At 38.2% G+C, this 8190-nt stretch overlaps 1 non-coding gene across 1 annotated transcript; it reads left to right on the top strand.

The window, feature by feature from the left end:
• Positions 1-5236: 5236 nt before the first annotated feature.
• On the top strand, positions 5237-5343 carry LOC127090160 (small nucleolar RNA R71). The gene has a single exon (XR_007791689.1). It is a non-coding gene; the product is annotated as a small nucleolar RNA R71 (small nucleolar RNA).
• Positions 5344-8190: the final 2847 nt, after the last annotated feature.

The following is an 8190-nucleotide window of genomic DNA, read 5'->3' as shown; positions in this document are numbered from 1 at the left end:
ATCACACAACAAGCAACCTAAACTAATCCTATAACGCTAGGAAGGACCCGCTTAGGGAAGATGGACCAGCACAGGTCTACATCCGCAGTCCCCAGCAGAGTCGCCAGCTGTCGCATCCTGCGAAAAACAACCGGCGGGACTCAAATAAAAACACAACACAGAGCCGCCACTGCGCGTTATTTATCCCAAGATAGGGAAAGGAAACACTCAGAGAAACCTGGAAAGGAAATGGTCTCGCGACCAAAGAGAAAGGGTAAGGGAGTCGGTTACGCAAGGGGAAGGTATTAGCACCCCTCACGTCCGTCGTACTCGACGGGATCCACGTTCTAAAATAAAGAAAAGGTTGCTAAACATCACACACACACAGGGAACGCAGGTGGGGTTAAGAGAAGGGAGCTCGATAGGACGTCGCATCCTATGCCTACATATCTCGTCTGGAACGAGAATCAGAGCCACTGTAGTTCGGCTTACGCACGCCAAACAACACAAAACGCACAAACAGATGGCAAACATGGAGCCCGACAACCACTCAATGGAATTACGTCAGCATCCGAACCAAAACACGCACAAAACGGCAAACGTGGAGCCCAACAGCCAATTACTGGACTTACGTCGGCATCCGAACCAAACACACAATCAGATAACATGTGAACACACGCAAAAAAGAAAAAGGTTGCCCGGAGTGGTCTCGCACGACCACCTGCCTACATACCTCGTCTGGAACAAGGATCAGGGCGATGTAGTTCCCCTGAAAGGGACTGAATTACTAGCCAGAAACCAGGGGAAGACACACTACTAGGGAGCTGGACTCGAGCCTAGTGTTGTCATGCATCGTTACCCTAAGTTCAGTTTTCTATCCTACTTGCATAAGCAAACCACTCCTATCCAGGAAAGAAGCAAGCATACAAGCATACAAAATAATTCAAGCATACATCAAATGAGAACGAGCATCTCAAACAGATATCCACATAGCACGCACTATAACCAAACAAGTGGGCTCACACAATAGGTTTGACTGCCTCAGCAAGTCATCTGTACGGGCTGTGTTTGCTCTTAACCTTGCCATTATGAGGCTAAGGTGAAGCAGATGAAAGGTGAAGTGAGGATCAGACCTCACAGCTCTTATCCCTGACCAGGGAGAGCTTCTGACAAATGAGCATGGGTCCAGAATGGGGGAACCCTTCTATACTCAGAGACTCTGACACAATGTGCACTGCACAAGATCTTGGGCTTGTGATCTCAATGCTACAACCATGTAATGGGAGCAAGGAGAAGACTCAACTGAATAGTGGGGGATAGATTGCATATCCCTACCTTCCACCAATTGCCTTGATTAAGGACTTTACCTGCTTAGGCACAATATTAAACAATCACAAGCATCGCCTCTTAAGGAGGACTTCAGACAGTTTGCCCGGTCAAATAACAGACCGGGTCTCCAGACTACATGAAGTTAGGAAGTTATACCTCAATGCAAGTTGCTTAAGCAAAGCAAAGCAAAAGTTCACAAGGAACTGAGCAACTAAAAGTACCTGGAAACAGTCAAACACAGTTAGTACTCAGGCAGACAAAAATAAACAGCAAATATTAATCAGTCAGACTATACAAACTAATGCACAACAAAGGCAAGCTATGAGCTCAAGCCCAAACTTCACAACCTACAAAACAAAGTTATGTTAGTGTACAAACATCAAACAACATCAATTGAATTGACTTGGATCATTCTCCATAAGCATTGCACCTTTTCATCCTGAAAAATCAATCAAATGTTAGAAACTAGACCACTAGGCCAAGCCTAGGGTCCAAAGGCAAGAAAAATTCCTAAACAGCAAGGGATATCCAACCAAAGTCAAATTAATGTCAAACAAAAGCCAACACAATTAGTCCCATGTCCATATCATTCATCATGTTCCTTTTATGCACAAGACAAATCAAACTAGTTCAAATGGAACACCAAACATCCAAACAGAACTATTGCATTCAAATCCATATCAAAACAATTTCAAAAATCCTCAAATAAATTACACCTAAACAGGACATATTCAAGGTATGGCATGTCAAATTTTAGCTCAATTGGGAAAAGGGAACCATGTCAATGAAAATCAACAAAAACAGACACAACTATATGAGCCAAATCACAACATCAACACATGCATTCACTTCAAAAATTCATAATTCAATGAAAACAACAAAGAAATGACTGGGACCAAAAGCATCCTGTTCTATCATGTGTCTATAACCAGCAAGCCAAATTTCATGTTCATTCAATACCATATGAGCATTTCACATAAGATCTACCAACCTATGTCACACAAGCTTGCACAATTGACCAACAGAGATGAAAAATAGCAATCAATTTGAAAATGCCACATAAAATTCCACAAAAATTCACATAGCATCTTAACATGTTAATGAACATCCATGCAAAATTTCACATCATTCTAACAAGCCTAGGTCATTCAAATAAATCCAGCAATTTGACATAATGAGGTGTGACACAAATTGTCACACCTAGGTTCCAAAATTCATAACTCAAACACAAGGAATCCAAAATTCATGAAATTTACATGTAAATAACCATCAACCAGTCTACAATCACCACAAAAATTTTCAAACATTTATTTGTAACCATGAGAATTTCACAACCAAAATGGCCAAAGGTATCAAAATTGCACACATGCCAAATAACCCTAAGTCAAACTAAAATTTCACCAAGCACAACCTCCAAAAATAGGTCAACAAAATTCTAGAGTCAAAAAGGAAGTCAAGGAAAAAATCCACATATTTTTTCTGATTTTTATTAATTTTTTATGAATTTTTTAAAGTGTTTATGATTTTTAAGAATTTTTTAGAATTATTATAATTAAGTGAATTCACTAATGGCATAGTCGTAATTATGGAACAGTGGCCGCAGGAAACAGCTCATTCAAATTTTCAAACAGGATTATGGATCAAACGCTGTTCTTGCTTCGTTTTCACTCCAGAAATTGCCAGGAAACCTATGAACACGATGAACACAAACTCTCCACCAAAATGAACAAATGAATAGTCAATGGAACCGTCTCATTACGTAGATCTCAGATATCATCCTAATTTAACCTAAATGTTCCTAAATCTCACGGATCGGTCGAGTTAGGGTTTACAATCATACTTTCAAATCCAAATATCTCAGCCTACAGTTATCCATTTGCAAAACCAATCACATCACTAGACTCTACATTCAACACATTATAGAACGCATATGACCAATTGAAGAAACATGAAGTTCGAATTCTGACCTTAATCTTGAAGACAGTGTTGATTTTGATGTTTCGATGCTCAATTCCTTGAAACAGATGAACTAGAGGCTTGTGGAAGTTAGATGCAAGGCTTAGGTTCGAGGGAGATTGCTTCTACTGCGCCAAATCGTGATTCACCATTGATGGAGCAAATTTGTACAGCTGCGAATTAGTGTGAGTTTGCTAATGAAAACCAGAAACAGATGTAGAATGTGATGAATAGAGATTGGATCAACAAAAACTTTCGAATTCCATGGAGAATTGGCAGAGATTTCTTGATTTTTGCATGATGAGTTCTTGAGTGTTCTTGAGAAATTGGAGGGAATTTGGATCTGATTTTGGGAAATGTGTTTTTCTGTTATGATTTGATGATGATTAGGATTATATACTCTTGCTTAATCACCACTTAACCACACTAATTAATCAATTGGAAATGATTAGTGAAAGTAGTTATTTCAAGCTAGGGGCAAAATTGTATTTTCCCATGCCAGCTCATTGCCAGCTCATTGACAGCTCACACACTCTCAAAATGACATGTGTGAGCTGTTGCAACTTGTTTCACCTTCATTGGATGAGTATTTTGGAAATTCACATGTGAATGGCTATGTATTCAATTGTTCAAGTTCATTCCAAAAGCTATTTTCCAAACCATGAAGCTTTAACATGTTATGATGATTCCAACAACTTTCAAATACCATTTATGAGGTGTTGCAAAAATCCCCACTCAAAAATTCCAATTATTTCACAAGTTGGACAATTTTGCCCCTGGTTCATTTAACTGTCTAGTTGAAATTTGACTTTTTGCATTGACCACTTTTGAAGAAATCCAATTATGCACCATGAAAGTACATGTCAAATGGAGTTTGTGCATATAAAGAACTTCCAATTTGGACAATCCATGTGGAAGTTATGGCCTCCTGATTATGGGTCATTTTTGAAATTCACTGGACCATAACTTGACAACCATACATGGGATTTTCAAGTTCTTGGACTTTTTGGAAAGGTTAGAACAAGATCTACAACTTTCATGTTGAACAAGTTTTCATTTGAAGCTTCCTTGGACACGTGGTCTTGAGGTCAAAAACTTTCCATTTTTGGAAACTTCCATTACAAGTCACTTTCTATTTTTGGCAATTCTTGTCCTGACTTTATTTTCTCCATTCTTAAGCTTTGACATGTCAAATAACACTTGTTTCAACATGAATGAAGTGTATCCAACTCAATCCCACCTCCAAATCCATCAGATCATGTACAGTTGACCACAGTTGACTTTTTCAACTGACAGATGAAATTGGCAATGCATTGATCCAACTGAGCACCAATCTCCTGATGAAATGACTCAAGCATGAAACCCTAGCTTCCATTAACACAAAATAATCACATTATGAACCCCCTATCCATCATAAACCCCATCTCCTGATCATGCCCTGACTGGCCCAATGCAACAGATTAGGGTTGACCAATGGTCAAAACCCTAATCTCAAGGAATCAGCTTCAATACTTGATGATGACAAGCCATGATGATGACGATGAATCAATGTAATCAAGATGAAGACCAATATCCTTTGAGAATCACAAAACCCCAATTCATAGCCCAATCCTCAGATGGCCAATGATCAGTCAATAAAACCCTAGCTTGCATTTTGACTTCCTCATCTTCTGATCAAGACTTGGGAGGATGACTTGCACAATGTAACCACATGATATGCAATATGCAATGCCTAATGACCTAAAATGATATGCAATATGTTAATGCTAGTCCCAAGAGAGGAGGGCAAATTTTGAGGTGTTACACTCGGTCACTTCCCCATTGATAATGATTTTGAGCCATGATTTTGATAAGTTGATAAGCATCGGCATAAGGTTTATCCATAAGTGCACCACCTGCTGCGGCGTCTATTATTAACCTTGTGTTGTACAAGAGACCATTATAGAAGGTATGAATCACTAACCAGTCCTCTAAACCATGGTGTGGACAAAGTCTCATCATGTCTTTGTATCTTTCCCATGCTTCGAAAAGGGACTCGTTATCTTTCTGTTTAAATCCATTTATCTGGGCTCTCAACATAGCTGTTTTGCTTGGAGGAAAATATCGGGCAAGGAAGACTTTCTTCAACTCGTTCCATGTGGTAACTGAGTTGGAAGGAAGAGACTGAAGCCATCTTCTAGCTTTATCTCTTAACGAGAAAGGAAAAAGGTGAAGTCGAATTGCCTCTGAAGTGACACCATTAGCTTTAACAGTATCAGCGTATTGGACAAATACGGATAAATGAAGGTTTGGATCCTCGGTAGGATTTCCAGAGAATTGATTTTGTTGCACTGCCTGCAATAGAGAAGGTTTAAGTTCGAAGTTGTTTGCTTTGATTGCGGGTGGAGCAATACTCGAATGCGGCTCATCTTGCGATGGAGCGGCGTAATCTCGAAGAGCACGAGCTGGTTCTGCCATCTCGGGTATTGGTGAAGGAAGAAGATTTTTGAGGTCGGGCACTTCGATAGGAGGGAGATTGTTTGCAGCACGATATTCCCGAATTCGTCGTAAGACTCGGAGATATAGTTCGATGTTGTTGATTTGTAAGTAAAACGGCTCGCCTTGTGAGCGAGTGTGTGGCATACAAATCAACGAAAGAAAGAAAAGAAAAAAAAATTGCCTTAGTCTCTACAGCGTAACAGAAGAGTTACGATATCGACTAAACAAAAGTCCCCGGCAACGGCGCCAAAAACTTGATCGCGACTTTATGAGTCGAATTGGGGTACAAACTGCAAGTGCACAGTTCTATCGCGTAGTTTTAAAAGATATCGATCCCACAGGGACTTATGAATCGATATACTGTTTTCTAAGGTTACTTCGTAAAGCTAAGGCGGATGATAATTTGATTGTTTCAGGGGAAAAGTTAAAACTAAGACTAGATCTAAATTAAATATCAATTAAGCGGATATCGGTATGTAGTTCGTCGTAATTAGGGAATCAAAGCTTCGTTGGTTTCTTGGTTTTAAAATAAATCTTTTCAATGGACACTATTGATTAAAAGTCTTTTCTCAAACTCTCGCTCTGTTGAATAGACTATGACTTTATATTAACGTAGCTGTCACTTATTTGTTAAGTCCAAAATCACTTTTTGAAAACAATAGAATCCATAGAAACTCTTTTTAAGAAAATACTAATCGTTTAAACACCCTCGTCTCAAACTCTCGCTCTGTTGACTTAGATTATATAATTAAATTCAAATGCTTAACTCTCGTCCTCAAATTTAACTTTTAAAAATACTTTTTGAAAAAGATTAGAATTTAATTAACTCTAAAAATTGCTTTCGCCCTGATCTAGAATTAATGTCCAAATTACACTGTCCAGTTAAAAACTCAAACTTTCGTTCTATTGATTTTAACTTCTTTAGTCTTTTACTTTCGTACAAAAACCTTGGTATTAAACCTGTAAATTGAGACCATAAAAAGAGTGATTTTATTTTTAAGCGTAATTAAATCAACTTAGTTTTGGTTCCTTCATTCCGCTTACTTTACATACCGATACCTAAATAAATTAGCCAGACATGCTAAACAGATCTAAACAATCCTCATGCTTAAATAGAAACATCTCAGGCAAATAATGCAAATAAACAATAAAGCAGGGCATATATGAATTCAAACAATAATTAAAGAACCTGAATAATTAATGGCAATCTTGAACACTCCACCACAGACCGGTTGGATTTGTTCTTGAATTCTTCAATCGGACAGGAAAATAAAAGTGAAGGAATAAAAACCTAGGGTCTAACGTAAGGTTAGATCCGGTAAAAGATACACAATAGTTTCCGGTGTAGAAACTATTGTGTGAAAAATTAATTAAGTGCTGAAAGATTGACTGGAAAAGAAAATAGAAATTGCAAAGAAAAGTAAAAACTGTAAAAAAATAATGCTGTAAAGTATGCTTGCACAGCTGGAAGAAAAAATATAGCACGAAGGAGAGAGCCCCCGCAGGGTTTGTTCCCTGGTTCTATTTATATTGTCCCCATTTGTAACGGTTTCCAAAACTCCTTCCGTAAAAGTGGTCTTCACGTTTCCCAGGTCAAGCGTAACAATAGGCTTCAACGTGCCTCTGTTGCGCTTCTGAAGCCAAAAATATAGGAGAATGGTGTGACGTCCGTCACACCATGTGTTACGCTCGTAACACAAGGCAGCAGGGCGTGACGCTCGTCACACCATGTGTGGCGCTCGTCACAGGCTCAGCGCTAGTACTTTTGGGCTGGGCTTTCGTTTGGTGAAATTTGCTTCTCTTCATTTCTTTTTGCACCTCTTTTTCTTCCTTTTTCACTTGTGCTTCAAATAAGCTACCTGAGATAAATAAGAGGAAAAATACCAAGTAATATCGAATAAAATGAAATAAATTGAAGTGAATAATAATATAATTTAATTAAATCGAGTCCAAAAATGTGATATTATTTCATGTTATCAAGGTGAGCGCGCAAGAGCAAGAGCCAGAGCATGCAGAAGCCAACAACGTAACAACGAGTAGTGACATTTGTTTCTTTCTTTTTATTCTATATATTGTCGCATTGAGGATAATGCATTGATTAAATGTGGGAGGAAATTCTTATCACTCCTCTACTTGTTTCTATTGTTAGTATTTTCAGCTAATACAAAAAATTTTGTTTGTCCTTATCAATCCTTTATACACATTTTGGCATAACAAAAAAATTTAACAATCCACCTGACAACCACGTACGAATGGATAATGTATTTGCGTTTAACTTTGTTTTCAAATTGTATTTGCTTGAGGACAAGCAAAGATTCAAGTTTAGGGGAGTTTGATAACGCGAAAATACATCAGATATTTGCCTTGATTTACACTCAAAGATCATACCATTTTAATAAATATCCTTATTATTCCGCAAGTATTCGAGTTGTTTTTGCAGGTATTTAA

The sequence above is a fragment of the Lathyrus oleraceus genome, chromosome 5 (assembly GCF_024323335.1).
Source record: "Lathyrus oleraceus cultivar Zhongwan6 chromosome 5, CAAS_Psat_ZW6_1.0, whole genome shotgun sequence".
Classification (NCBI taxonomy): Eukaryota; Viridiplantae; Streptophyta; class Magnoliopsida; order Fabales; family Fabaceae; genus Lathyrus; species Lathyrus oleraceus.
This window is presented reverse-complemented; position numbering and strand designations above follow the sequence as displayed.